The sequence below is a fragment of the Centropristis striata genome, chromosome 8 (genome assembly GCF_030273125.1).
Source record: "Centropristis striata isolate RG_2023a ecotype Rhode Island chromosome 8, C.striata_1.0, whole genome shotgun sequence".
Taxonomy (NCBI): domain Eukaryota; kingdom Metazoa; phylum Chordata; class Actinopteri; order Perciformes; family Serranidae; genus Centropristis; species Centropristis striata.
In genome coordinates this window covers 21605956-21621099 of record NC_081524.1, presented here as the reverse complement: position 1 = coordinate 21621099, position 15144 = coordinate 21605956, and positions in this window count along the sequence as shown.

The window sequence follows — 15144 nt, the reverse complement described above, 5'->3', positions numbered from 1 at the left end:
CATGCACTTAATGGTGGATAAAATATGATAGCCATGATAGGTGTATGCTGGGATTTAAAACCAATAGTTTGTTTTATTGCCTATCCACTGGTGATTCACTTTCAGTGTAGCGGCGATGTGATTTCATCTGAAGGAAACATTTTATCTGCACAGAATTGATAAGAAAGAGACATAATGTCATTATTTTATGGATGGCGTGTAAACATGGTTGTGGCTTTAGAGATGAGAGCAGCACATCTGGGAGCTCTTTAAATTGACTGGCAGTGATTTCAAATTACGAGCTCTTGTGCTCTGCTTTTTAGCTGTAAGGAACCTGCAAGGCCAGTCAGGCAAACAGTTAAATATATATATATATATAATGTAAAGAAATAAGGGTTATTGAGTGTCCTTTCAGTCTGACAGATTCCCTATAGCCTATTATGATCATGGCATTAATGCAGTATTATGTTTGAATTTAGATAATTAATATGCCAATCATATCTAAAATTGCTTCAAGGAACAGACAGGTGTAGCAGTTTTACTTTGTACATGTATTTTTTGATCAAAGTCTTTTTATTGTTATTTTCATTTTTCCAACTATACAGAAAATACAAACAATACAAAACTACATGAACAAGCATAAAATAAACCCTCCCCACCCCATCCCCAAAAATACCAGACCAATGTCGGAATATGTATGCATGTAGCCAGATGACTGAGATGGAAAAAGAAAAAGTATGCATTTAAAATTACAATCATTCCATAGGTTCCACAAACAGTTTCACAGGGTCACATATCTACTGTATACAGTTACATTACTTATTCAGCAAGGTTGGCAGCCGCCACATTCTCAACAAAGGATATAAATGGTTGCCAGGTCGAGTGAAATTTCCCGACAGATCCTCGAATGGTATACCTAATTTTTTCTAGATGGATATGACACATAACCTCCCTGATCCAGTGTCCATATACTGGGGGATGAGAATCCTTCCATTTAGAGAGAATAAGCCTTCTGGCCAGTAAAGAGCAGAATGCAATCATGTTTATATTGCACTTACTGAGAGAGACATCCACTGGGGTCACCCCAAATAGTGAAATTAGAGGGGATGGATCTATTGTTTTCCCACAAATATTAGAGAAGGCCTCAAAAATAGATTGCCAAAATCTATACAACCTTGGACATGTCCAAAACATATGCAACAATGTGGCCGGAGCTTGTTTACATCGGTCACAAATTGAGTCCAAATCTGGTTTAAATTTAGATAATCTGTCCTTGGACCAGTGAAGTCTGTGTACGATTTTAAACTGAACCACAGCATGTCTTAAGCATACAGACGAGGAGTAAATTCTCTGAATAATACTTTGCCAGACGTGCACTGAAATAGGTTCCTCTAAGTCTGTTTCCCATTTATGTTTAAGAGACTCCAAACTGGTCACTTGCTGTGAATTGAGCAATGTATAAATTTTACTAATAATTTGTTTGGTAACAGTAGAACATGTAAAGATGGAGTCTAAAAGTGACATGGGAGGGCATGAGGGAAAACAGTCCGAGTTAGAAGTAACAAAACTTCTGACCTGAAGATACCTGAAAAAATCTGACCTTGGAATACCAAATTTCCGCGACATCTGTTCAAAGGAGGCAAACTTATCATCTATGTAAAGGTCGTATAGTGACTTTATTCCAACTTGTTGCCAGGAGTCAAAGGCATCATCGATTAATGATGGGGTGAACATGTGGTTTTTTGATACTGGAGCAGCAAGTAACAGCCCCGTAATGTTGAGAGATCGTCTAAACTGGTTCCAGATCTTCAGTGTATGGATAACAGTCGGATTGGATGTAAAGTGAGAAATGGGCTTTTTATAAGGTAATTTAGAACACAGCAAGGCTGCAGGCGAGGTATGTTTAATTGAGGTCTTCTCCACTACCAACCAGCTGAGATCATCAGCATCACTCCTCATCCAATACATCAGTGTTCTAATATTAGCAGCCCAGTAATAATGTCTAAAGTTTGGGAGTGACATGCCTCCCATTGTACGGGGCAGTTGTAAAATATTTTTACCTATCCTTGGCCGTTTCTTATTCCATATAAAAGCAGAAATCTGACTATCCAAATTAAAGAAAAATGATTTTGTTAAAAACATAGGGAGATTTTGAAATAAATAGAGAAATTTAGGGAGCACATTCATTTTGATAGAATTTATCCTTCCTCCTAAGGAGAGAGGTAGGGCGTCCCAGCGATCTAAATCTTGTTTAAGGCTTGATATCAAAGGTTGATAATTAGCCTTGTAGAGGTCCTTGTACTTGCGTGTCACCCATATCCCCAAGTATCTAAATTTTTTAGGGCTAATTTTGAAGGGACTTGGCCCGATACCTGACCCATCTGCAGACATAATAGGCATCAGCTCACTTTTCTGGAGGTTGACTTTATAGCCGGATATGCTTCCAAATTTCGCAAGTAAGATCAGTAATTCTGGAATGCTAGAGAGAGGGTCAGAGATAAACAGCAACATGTCATCCGCATATAGTGATACTTTATGCTCTGAACCAGCCAGCTGAATCCCCTTGATCGTGGAGCTCTGTCTCAAAGCGATTGCAAGCGGCTCGATTACAATCGCAAATAGGAGTGGTGAAAGAGGGCACCCCTGTCTAGTACCTCGTTGCAACTCAAAATATTTGGATATATTATTATTAGTGCGAACCGCAGCCATTGGAAGTGTATATAGGATTTTGATCCAAGAAATGAATTTAGGGCCAAATCTAAATGCTTCCAAGGTCTTAAAAAGGAAGTCCCACTCCACGCGGTCAAATGCTTTTTCAGCATCGAGCCAAAGTATCAACCCATTGTTGCCGTGGTTAGTTGGAGATGGACCATACAAGATATTTAATAGGCGCCTCATGTTAAAAAACAAATATCTGTCCTTTATAAAGCCCGTCTGATCAGGGGAGATAATGGTTGGAACCGCTTTCTCAAGGCGGCGAGCTAATATCTTTGCCAGGATTTTTGCATGTGTTTAGGAGGGAGACAGGGCGATATGAACTGCAGTTAAGAGGGTTTTTATCCTTTTTGAGCAACAATGAGATAACTGCTTCACGCATGGAGGGAGGTAAAGATCCTGAGAGGAGGGATTCATCAAATACTTTTAATAATAAAGGGGAGAGCTGAGTCTCAAACTTTTTATAGAATTCCGTTGGAAAGCCGTCTTGCCCCGGGAACTTGCCACTCTGCATATCTCTGATTGCTGAGATTGCCTCAATAACTGAAAGATCCCTCTCCAATTCAGCAACTAAATCAGAATTCACAAACGGCATACTCAGGGACTTAAAGAAGTCACCTACTTCAGATGGGTCAGTGGTTGAATCAGAGGTGTACAATAACTGATAGAACTTACTAAAACAGGAGTTAATTTCTTTGTTATCAGTCAATCTTACACCGTGATCATCATGTATTGCTGGAATAGTTTGGTTGGCGTATTTTTGGCGCAGCTGATGTGCAAGCACTCGCCCAGCCTTCTCCCTGTGCTCATAGTGGCCATGTCTCGTTTTGGAAATAAGATATTCAGCCTGACGAGTAGACAAGTTGTCAAACTCTGTTTGTAGTATTATACGGTTTTTAATCAGATTTGCTGAAGGGGAATGGCTATATGTCCTGTCCAATGCCAGTATTTCATTGGTCAGCTGTTTAAGACGTTCATTTTTAGTCTTCTTTTTGTTCGCACAATATGAAATAATTTGACCCCTCAGGTATGCCTTTAATGACTCCCAGATAGTAGAGGACGACATACCTGGGGTTTGATTGATCTCAATAAAGAATTTAATTTCAGATGATATAAAACTAACAAACTCTTCCTCTGAGAGAAGCAAAGCGTTAAATCGCCATGGGCGATAGATGGGCTGTGTATCAGGAATGAGTATTTTCATACTCAGAGGCCCGTGATCCGAAATAACTATGGCTTCGTAGTCGCATTCCACTATAGAGTGTAAAATTCTCTTGTCGAGAAAGAAGCAATCAATTCGTGAATAGGTTTTATGAACCGGGGAGAAGAAAGAGTAGGCCCTTGACGTAGGGTTACGGAAACGCCACACATCACCTACACCGTAGGACTCAAGAAATAGATTAATAGATTTAGCAGATTTGGTCAGGGCTGTTCTTCCGATAGCACTCCGGTCCAAAGATGAGAGTACGCAATTTATATCCCCTCCAATCATAAGACTATGTGTTGACATGTTTGGAAGAAGAGAGAAAAAATTATTAAAGAACAGAGGATCGTCCCAATTTGGCGCATAAATACAGGCGAGTATGACTGGGAGCGTGAATAATTCCCCAACCACAATAACATATCGTCCAGCTGAGTCGGCCTGGACATTAGACACTGTAAATTGCACATTGTTACTGATCATAATAGCCACCCCTCTTGCCTTGGCCTGGAAGTTAGATTGAAACACCTGGCCCGCCCACCTTTTGCTGAGGCGCAGATTGTCGACTGAACGTATATGGGTCTCCTGTAGAAATGCAATGTCTGTATTAAGCCGTTTTAAATGTGTAATTATTTTTTTTAATTTAACGGGATGATTCAGGGATTTGACATTCCAGCTAACACATTTAATTGGGTGACCACCATACCTCCTAATATTACTCATACTGACCGTACTGTGTACTTAGGCTTTGTTCTGAGTATGCAACCCATGGATACCAAAATGAACTAAAAGAAAATAGCTCCAATGCAAAGATCTGGCAAAATAAACCCAATAAATAAATAGGTCCAGCATATGTACCCACCCCATCACCTACATGAACATGGTGATTACAGTGCCTCCCAAAAGAAAATCCACACATTTAGTGCTTGTAGTGGGGGAATATAGCCCTAAGTACTATGGTCTCCGCCCAGCCTCAGAAAATAAATAAATATATATATAATAATAAAATAACATAAAAAGGATAAAATAAAATAAAAATAATAATAATAAAAAAAGGATAAAAAAATAAAATAAAATAATAATTAAATTACATTCCAAGCGTGCCACAGACGCACAACCTTAGGCAGCCCTCAAATAAGTGAACTGTAATATTAACATAACAGCACCAGCCTACAGAGACATAATTAACTGATCCACAATCCGGGACATATACACTATCAAAGCGTCATCTCCTCAAAAAGAGTTCCTGGTGTAAACAAAATCAACCCGGACATTATGTGTGCTTAAAGAGTTCAGTCTTACGGTTAATTTCCATTATCTGTGGCTGGGATGATATTTGTCTTCACGTATGCCATCGCCTTTTCGGGGTCGGTAAACTGCTTGTCTTCTCCGCCGTTTGTAATCCGGAGCCGAGCTGGAAACAACAAACCGTACCGGACGCCTTGTCGGTCGCGCAGGAGCTTCCTCACCTCCGTGAAGGCAGCGCGGGCCTTGGCCACACTTGCAGTGTAGTCAGGGAAGATGGTGATCGGACCTCCGTTGAAGCGAAGTGGGCCCCGGGTGCGCGCCTGGCGTAGCACCTCCGCACATTCATGGTAGTAATGTAGCTTCGCGATGATAACCCGGGGTCTGCCGCCCGGATTTGCCGGTCCCAGGCTGCGATGTGAGCGGTCGATCAGCGGCTCCTTTTCAAGCTGTAGTACCTCCGTTAGCAGCTTAGCAACCGATGCAGTAGAGCTCGAGCCGGGTGTCTCAGGAACGCCAAGGATCCTCACATTACACCTCCTCATTCGCCCCTCCAGATTCTCACATTGCTCCTTCAGCCCGGTTACCTCTGTTTTCAGATCTCTCACTGTACTTTGCAAGGCGACCACCTCATCCGAGCAGGTGGACAGGCCGCCCTCCACTTCCTTAACATTGGCCTTCACGTGTTCGATCTCCGTGTGAAGCGCTGCGGTGCTGTTCATAATTTCGGTTTTCACCGCTCAGAGCTCACTCTTGAGAAAGTCAAAGTCTTCGGTAAGAGCATTTTTCAGCTCCGACTTTATCACCGCTGAAATATCCTCTTTCAGCGAGAGAAGGATTTCAGACTTCAGAGTTGAAGTGTCCATGTCGCCAGAGACTGGTGGGGACGGTGGCGATCCACCCGGGCGCTCGGAGCCACCTCGGTCCGAGGAGGTAGTGGGCCTAGTATTAGAGGGTCCAGTAAACTTATATTTTCGTAGATTCGATGCCATCTGTGCACATGAACGGATTGACTTAAGTTTAGAATTAAGTACTGAAACTATTCACGGATCAAAGTAATGGAATGGTAGAAAAAAGCCCGAAATTAAAACAGGCTAGGCGGGAGCCCACACTAAACGCACCCTACTCCATTGCCATCCAGCCCATCCCCCTCTTGTACATGTATTTGAACAAAAAAAAAGAAAGAAGCAATTCCTGCAGCCAGTGCGAGCAAATTAGCAGTTAGCATACGTTACCCTTTTGCTGCAGACTAACATTGATGGTTCTGTGTGTAACTATCAGAAAATATTTGTTATTAATGACACTGGTGTAGTAAACATCGGTCATGTTGCTCAAACTCATGTTGTGCGTCCGAGCATCCTAGGCTTTGTCAAAAATACTGATGTGACATACACAAGACTGACTAGCATCTCGTTGATAGCTTGCTGGAGTAAATTACAGTCATATTTAGAATAACGCCAGGTTGTCGTTTGCAATCCTGAGAGATTTAGATAGAAGTTTTATTCATCTGTTTCCAATAAAAAGCAATTAATACATGTAAATAGTTACATGCAGAACCTTTAAATTGCTGTTTTTCAGAGTATGTTTAATGTATTGACCTTTTAATGCATGCCATTTTTAATTATTAACTATTACTTTTAACATTAATTCGGGGGCTGGAGTTGATCCCTGCTGACATCGGGTGAGAGGGTCGAACAAATGGAGGACTTTCACACAGGCGAATGATTTTTAACATAATAAAAATTCTTAATAACTTATGTTTTTACATTACTTCCGTGGCTCACGTCACCATAGTAACTACTTCACTTCAAGCATTTACATACATTTTTAACTGTCTTTTATAACGCCTAGCCAGGAAGTTTTTACCCTAAACCTAGATCAGTGGTTTTGTAGCCTAAGTTCACAGAAACTGCAGCCTTTTTTACAACCGCGACCATGTATGTATAATGACGCGTGTGCTATTTTTAGAACGTGAGCCACGAAACGCTCATATGGTGGCATTGACAAAAATGTTCCATTCTGTCACTTAGGTCGGAGATCTTCTTGGTTTTCTTGACAGTTAAGTGTTTTACACATCAGAGCATAGTAGAAAGTTAATTTCAGATAATAAACACGTGTCATGGCTCACTCACTGTGATTCAGTCCTTTCACCCCAGGGAAGCTTTTCACACTCATGGCCGAGGTGGGTGTTGATGTTTCATAAGCGCGTCAGTTCTCTTCTGTGTGCAGAACTCCTGCTCGGGCCAACCAGTTGCTTTTGCTCCAGGCCCTACTATCTGTATCATGGCTGGCTGCAGAGGCCTGTCCGTCCGGGGATATGAGTTATCTAATGCTAACTAGAACCTCCTACGTACCACCTGAAGGCCCACACTCACCTCTTTACATAAGGCCTTGGTAGGAGAGCCCGTGGGCCTTTTATTATCTCATTTTTCCAAATACAGTGTCCACTAATCCTCAACCACAATGCTGTTATTTTAATTATTAGTGTGGGTTCTTTATGTTTTCAAAGAGGAGGTCTAATCCGATCTTGTGTGAAATGGTGTCTAAATGCGGGTGTTATGGTAAGAACATGGCTGTCTGACAGAGAGAGGCTGCACGGCCACTGAAACCATAGCAACGCCGCTGAAAGTCCGACTAGTTGCACTTAGAAAACATCAAACGTATTTTTTGAAATCACAGGGGCACTGTGCAAACATGTCTGCGCCGGCAGTCTCACACATCTTCTTCTTATTCGCTTTTTACTTTTCTCCTCCTCCCTGTGTCTTTCTGTTAATCTCCTCGGCTCCCCCGCTTTCTCTTCCTCTTCCCCCTCCTTTTTGTTTCGCTCTCCCCCTAATCTCTGTCCATCTTTCTGCCTCCCTCCCTGCCTCTCTCACAAGCCTCTCATTTATCCGTCCATGTCTCCTTGTCTTCTCCGCCTTCATCTATCTGTCCATCTCTCCTGCCGTTTCTCCTCCCCGTCTTCATTTTTACCTGCCTTGGCTGAAATGTGCTTGGTCATTTTCTGTGTTTTTTCTTCGAATGTCTCCTGTTCTGTTATCTTGCTTTATAACCTTGCACGAAAATTGTTCTGTCTTCGAGGCGCCAACAGAAACGGATATGACATACCCCACCTTTTCTTTCCCAGTTGTCTGTCCTTTAATCTTTCCCCTACATCAATTTTTCTTTCTTGCCCTTCCTTCATCATCTTCACCATGACTATTTTTCTCTTTTCCCTTCTCTTCCATCCTTGTCTCTCCATCCTTCATCGGTCTGACTCCTCACATCTCATTTAATGTCTTTGCCCCTTCCTGTTTTTCTCTCAACTCTATCTGAGTCTCTCTCTCTCAGATTGTCTCTGTCTCTCCCCGTCCCCACCCCTCCGTCCATCCACCTGTGGCAGTATCATCAGCTCAGTGTTGCTGGTATCCATGGCGATGTCGGAGGGCGTCTCATCGAGGCAGTGGACGACGTCTGCGCCGTACCTCAGCAGGAGCTCGGCCACCTCCCTGTGGCTGTGCCGAGCCGCCCGGTGTCGTGCCGTCATCCTCAATATGTCTTCGCCGTTGATGTCCCCGCCGTTCTGTACAGATGCACGGCGCCCCCCGGTGGCGAGAAAGGGAAAGAAACACAAAAGACAAGGAGACAAAAGAGAAGTGATGAGAAAAGATGTCTGTGACTAAGCAGATAGTAAAACCAGGATCAGATGTAGCAAATTTACACTGTAAGAAATTTAAAAAACCTACATTTTATAGTTTATGTAGGAAGTGGAACTCATTTGTGCACCGTGTGGCCAAAAGTTTGTGGACACATGTCAGTCTTTCATTGTCATTTTTCATCTTGATGCTACCCACTACAATCATATTTACGTTTGCTTCTAACTCTAAAGCAAACGTTTGTGTTTAGCCCTTTCCTGCTTTAACATGATGATCTCCCCATGCATAAAACCAACTCCATAAAGAAATGGTTTTCACAGTTTGGTGTGACAGACTGGCCTGCTCAAAGCCTGACCTCAACCCAATTCTGCATCTTTCGGGCGCACTGCAAAAAAGGTGTGTCTAAAAACAAGATAAAAACACTAAATCTGAGGGAAATGATCTTGCTGCATGGACAGATAATTTCACTTGACAAGATTACTTAAATTAAGATAGTTAAATCTAGAAATAAGCATGTTGAACACTTAAAATGAGAAATTAACTCTTAAAACAAGATAAATTATTTAACACTTCTAAATCTAAAGTTTTTTTTAAATCTTGGTTAGAAGCACATAATTTCCACTCTGCTCGGGCAAGTTCATCACTGCTTGCAGCTTTAATTTATCTTGTTTCAAGAGTTAATTTCTTATTTTAAGCGTACAACATGCTTATTTCTAGATTTAATAATCTTAATTAGTTTTAGTGTTTTGATCTTTTCTTTTTTAGACACACCTTTTTTGCAGTGTGAATTTATCATCCAAACTCAGTGTTGGATATCACCAATGCCCTTGTGATTAAATGGAGGCAAATCCCACCAGGTTCGAAAGTTTGGAGGAATTAAATGTTCAACAATCCCATAAAGGTGTAATGTGCCAGTTTTTATGTAATGTACAAAGTCAAAACAATGCCCCTCTTTCCCACTATATACCATAATAGTATCAATAGTTAATAGTTCATAATACTGAACAATAACTGAACTAAAACACACAGTTGATGTCTCTCCTCACTTGCAATAGCAGTCATGTGAAGACAGGTCATGCTCACTCTGGTTGGGTTGTCCTGCTGACTGAGGATGCAGCAGTGATGAGCCCGGCTGGAGGAAGAGGAAGAGAGAGAAAGAACAAAATATGTTGAGGAGCAGCTGGAGGTGATTTTTTATTATCTTTATCCAGGGAAAGTTCACTTAACATGAAACTTTTTTTCTAGTCACAATTGCATGCCATCTCTATGAAGGATGGCAAGGAAGGCCAAATAAATTAAAAAAAATAAAAAATAACTCAATAAATAACTTATATGCAAATAAAAAAAAAAAAAAATAACATTAAAAACTAAATGTAGGCAATAATGTATTTATTGACCAAAATTTTGACATAAATTTGAAATACATTTTACATTTTCCCTATTTGTTTACATCCCTATTTTATCACCTTATTTATGTGTTTGATTATATTTATTTATTTATTTATTTATTTGGGTCTAACCTGTGTAATAGCATAAACAATAATGCTCCAAATAATAAGACAAAAAAACTTACTTCAGTCAGTTCTAGTCTGGTTCAAGGTAAAATTGATAAGGGTGAAGAAGGAAAAAGGTAATCACAATCATTGAGTCAGGAGCTCAAATCTCTGACTTCCACACTTTTTTCTAACTTTAAGGCTACTAAGCATCAAGGATGTAGTATTGTATTTCAGTAAAGTTGGAGACTCGTGGTGGTTAAATACATGCAGCAGAGGGCCAGATATCCTGACATTTACAGTTTTTCTCAGTTGCTTTGGCGCATTTCTCACATCACTATTAACAGTTTGTTCAACCTCCACAACATTTAGTCATTTGTGCTCATCATAGTAGCAGTTTCTCATTCCTAACAACAAATTACAAATGCTTCTGGACAGTCATCAATTGCTTTCATACAACTCTCTTCTGTTTTATAACTTTATTATTTGCTTATGTCATGTCAGTCTAAATTAACTATACTTGTGAATGCTGAATAGTCATTCCATATAAAACTAATAGTCCTCATTTCATTGCTTGAGTCATTACATACAAACATGTTGAATGAGTTGTCAAAATCTAGCAAATTTTATACAGGACCGAGGGCCGTCTGGCTATGCTGGCTCCCCCTTCCCCTGTGGTATGTCATAAGTCTATTCATGTTGTGAAAGTGTATTATGCTCATGTTGCTGAGGTTTTTTTCATGCTTTTTTCCTCCTTTCCTCTCCTCACGTGTGCTGTATTTCTCTCTCTTCTCTCCCTGTCGTCCTGTCCTGTTTACCTCTGTCATATTGATTGTTTGTGTGTGTTGTATACGTTTGGATAGGATGATGGCTAATTTCGTTGTAATGGTACTTGTTACTTGATCAATGACAATAAAGGGACTTCTGAATCTGAATCTGAATCTGAATTTTTTTTTTTTTATTATTTTTCCTGAAAATGTCTCCTAAATTGAACAATTTCTCTGAGGTGAACCTCAGCTTTCACTGATGAGAAGGGCTGTGTGAAGCATTAGTTGAACCAATGATAAGCCACTTCTCTACAATCACTCAGAGCTGAATCCGTAAACCCATAAACACTTCACAACATATATGAACCAGCAGGACATAGTGTGGACCATTTCTACAACACTGTCACACTGTACTGTCACAGCTTTACCCAAAGGGACTTTATGTTTGTTGTAAATAAGGGTGTATTTTTTTCTTTTGCACAATGCTGTGAACAAATTACAATTGAAAACAGCATGCAATAAAAATGTGAAACATACATACTCAGTGTGTTGTACTCAGTTACCTCACTAAATACAGCAATGTGTAATTTTACTGTAGTTTTCAAATGGTTATGTAAATAGTATATAGTGCTGTTTTGAGCATTTTCAGGTAGCATCACCAAGATCTGACTTTTTTGCACTGGAAAACATTTCCAGAGTAAACTGTCATAATGAAAACATGACAGAGACATTTGACTATCTTGTTCATAAACATGGTGTCAGGACTTTTCATCTTGATGTCACTGACACTTTCATTGACATGAACTATCCATTTTGAGCAAGTGACACGCTTTAGCAGATTATCAACTAGATTTTGCAGTTTGTTTTGAGAAATGCACTAACTGTTGTGCAAATGTCAATAGTGATGTGAGAAATGCACCAAAGTGACTGAGAAAAACTGTAATCCTTTGTAGGGCAAAATTCACTATGCAACTTAAAAGCTTCTTTCTACAAACTTTACACTCCTGGTAAACACCCACGCTTGTCACACTCCACACCTTCATCCCAAACCAGGATTACTCCACTGACGTAATTTGAATACATTTTCAGACTTAATAAAACTCCACCAGAGCAACACATTATGCAACTGCTTTCACAGTCTATAAGTAGTACTCCTTATGATGTAATATTACTTTGACATGTGATGAAACAAGTGGTTTAAAGTGAGTAAAACACCCACACCTTTCCATCACGTCTCTGCTTGTGCAGCACACAATACTGCTAATCCTGCAGTAATAGAAATCTAAATTATTATCTGTAATATTCAAATAGTCAGCTTTACTTAGGAAGAGTGACACATCTGTTTCATTTCATTAAAGGTTGATTTGAATTCATACATATAAATGTAAGAAATCGAATCAGTGAAAGCTTCTATTTCTGCCCCTGTTTTAAAATGCAGACATCATGTATGTCAACGTGGCATAAATCCACTAACTCAGGTGCACTTTAACACTGCAGCTACTATATTTCACAGATGCATGACTGAACTCCACTTGAATTTGATTAATTTTGACACCCTTCAATACATTATCTGTTCATATAGTAGATACAGGTTACATTAGGGAAGAGCATATTCAATAAAATAGTGGTGTACACAGTGCCTGTGAGCAGTAAATTATAAATGAATGTTATATATAGATGTGATAATAAGAAAGAGTCAGAGGAAGTGCCTGTGGATTTTTTATGAAGGCTTGTCTGATTTTCAAAAAATTCTTAATTATTTAAAACAACTGCGCTTTCATTACTGTAATAAGTGCACAGAGACAATCATTTTATATGTTTGCAGGGCAATCAAATTAATAAAAAATGCAAATTGGTGTACAGACACTGAATGTTCTGTGCTGGTAGCAGAAGCTCATAAAAGCACTGTACATTATGATGCAATGGAGATTTATTCATGCATTATGGGTTTGAACTACTGGCATCCTTTATGCTATTTAGACCGAATGCTTGTGTAAAATAACAGTTCAGCTAAATACAAGTCCATTAATCGATTAGTCCATCAACGGAAAATTCTAAATTCATTATAGCAAAGTGGATATTGTTGGTTTTGCATCTTTGGGCCGTCAATATTTAGTTTGATTTTTGTCAGAAATCGTTCTGCTACAACTAGGCCTACTGCTTGTAATGAAACTGAATGTTTTAACCCTTTATGCATAATAATGTGCAATGTGCAAAAGTGCACATTGCACATTATTATGCATAAACTTGTTGGCCTGCACCTGCATGCAATTTAGTTTATGCATAACTATTTTAACTGTTTATCTACTGTTTGTCCATTGCATATGTGTGAAAATTTGTAAAGGGTTTCACACGTATATGGCACTTTTGCAAATTGCACATTAACCTTGTTGCCACATGCAATTTAGTTTTTTTGTCCTTTGAACAGAGGTAAAGCATAACAATATGTTTGTGTGCAGGTGCAGGTGCAGTGCAGAATACGGTACAGCAAGAGTTGTATTTTCCTTTAGTATGTCTGTCCAAAGTTTCTTATACTTTTCCTCTCTTTTGAGCTCACTGTGACGCCTCAGCCCTGCTGTCACTCTGCCACTGCATCGTGACAAAGTCCAAAAATGACATTAAGAGCTGACGATTTCTGTTTCTTGGCAGCGGATGAGGTTGCACACACTCATCTCATTACGGATTAGCCTGAAGATTATTCCATAATTAACACATATCAGCCTCACCCAGTGGTGAATGGAGCCCCATTGGCCAACAGAGCTTTGACATCATCATCCTCGTCCACTTTGCACAACCTCCAGCAGCTGTTGCTGGAGATACAGCAGTGACATCTGCTGACAGGAAGGAGAAACAGTAAGATGCTCTCACATGAATCGTAGCAGTCAGGAGGAGAAACCATTACGACTGAGCACAAGTGGATGTTGACGACTGCAACTGTGCATTGTTTATTTTGTGGGACATTCTAATAACCAGAATACACATGTGTTTATACTGTTTGTGTAATGTTAAGCTAATGTGTTGCACTTCAGAAAATCATAATCTTTCCAATATCTCATCTGTTTTATGAGATTTTTTTCATGTCAGACTGTTTAATAAATGACGCATGATGCACAAAAAAACTGTTTCTGCTTCAGTGGTGCAATAATGTATAGCTGCATTTTATGCTGCAGGTTGTTGAGGTGGAGGTACTGTTTGGTTGATAGTAATGCATTGAATTTTATCGTAACAACAGATGCTAAATGTAAAAAAACAAAAGGTAAAATATTCCTTCTGAAATTAAGTGGAGCAGGAGTAACATTTATTATTTAAATGTTTTTGGAAAGTGTGAATTCTTTCAAGTGAACTCTTTTTCTAATTGCATAGTGAAATTTAAGATAATTTTCCTGACCATTAACTTGATTCATTAAATATGTCTGTAAGTGTTGCATAAATACTTCAGTGATGAGTTTAGGGATGTGATTATGTTCCCCTGTGGAGCAAAGGAAGAGCATAATTAGAATTAGTCTATGGTTTATTATTCCTGATTACAAGGTAATTTTATGCCCACCACAAAACGAGTGAGTTTAGTATACCCTCGGCTCTTATTAAGTGTATTTATACCATAATATAAATGAGAAGAAAAGTAAAAACAAACAAAACAAACCCCAGAGGTTATTTGATGAAAACAAAATAAAAAGTCAAACAAGCACAACAATTTAAGCAAAATCAACGAAATGAAAGCTGTAAATAAAGACAATTAATGAAAGTAATTATAACCATTTAGATAAAGCTAGGATAATATATGGAATAGAGGCTTAACCATTTAATATTTGGATTCATAAAAAGAATCCCTACTACTACATTGTATTTATTGTATGAGGCAATCAATTATCACTTAGAATGAGTGCATGTTGTTCTATCCTTTCTCAATTCGGAAAAAAAATCAAGTTTACGATCAGGGGATCTGTTGATACGTTTTACACTCACTGGCAACCACTCATCTCTTACTTTGGCAGACTGCAGTTTCTATCCCCTGACTAAACAGAGGTGAATTACTGAGGTCATAAACCATTCTAAACACCATGCCTTCGCTTTCTTCTATACTGAAACTTATTTTCCTCTGTCACTTT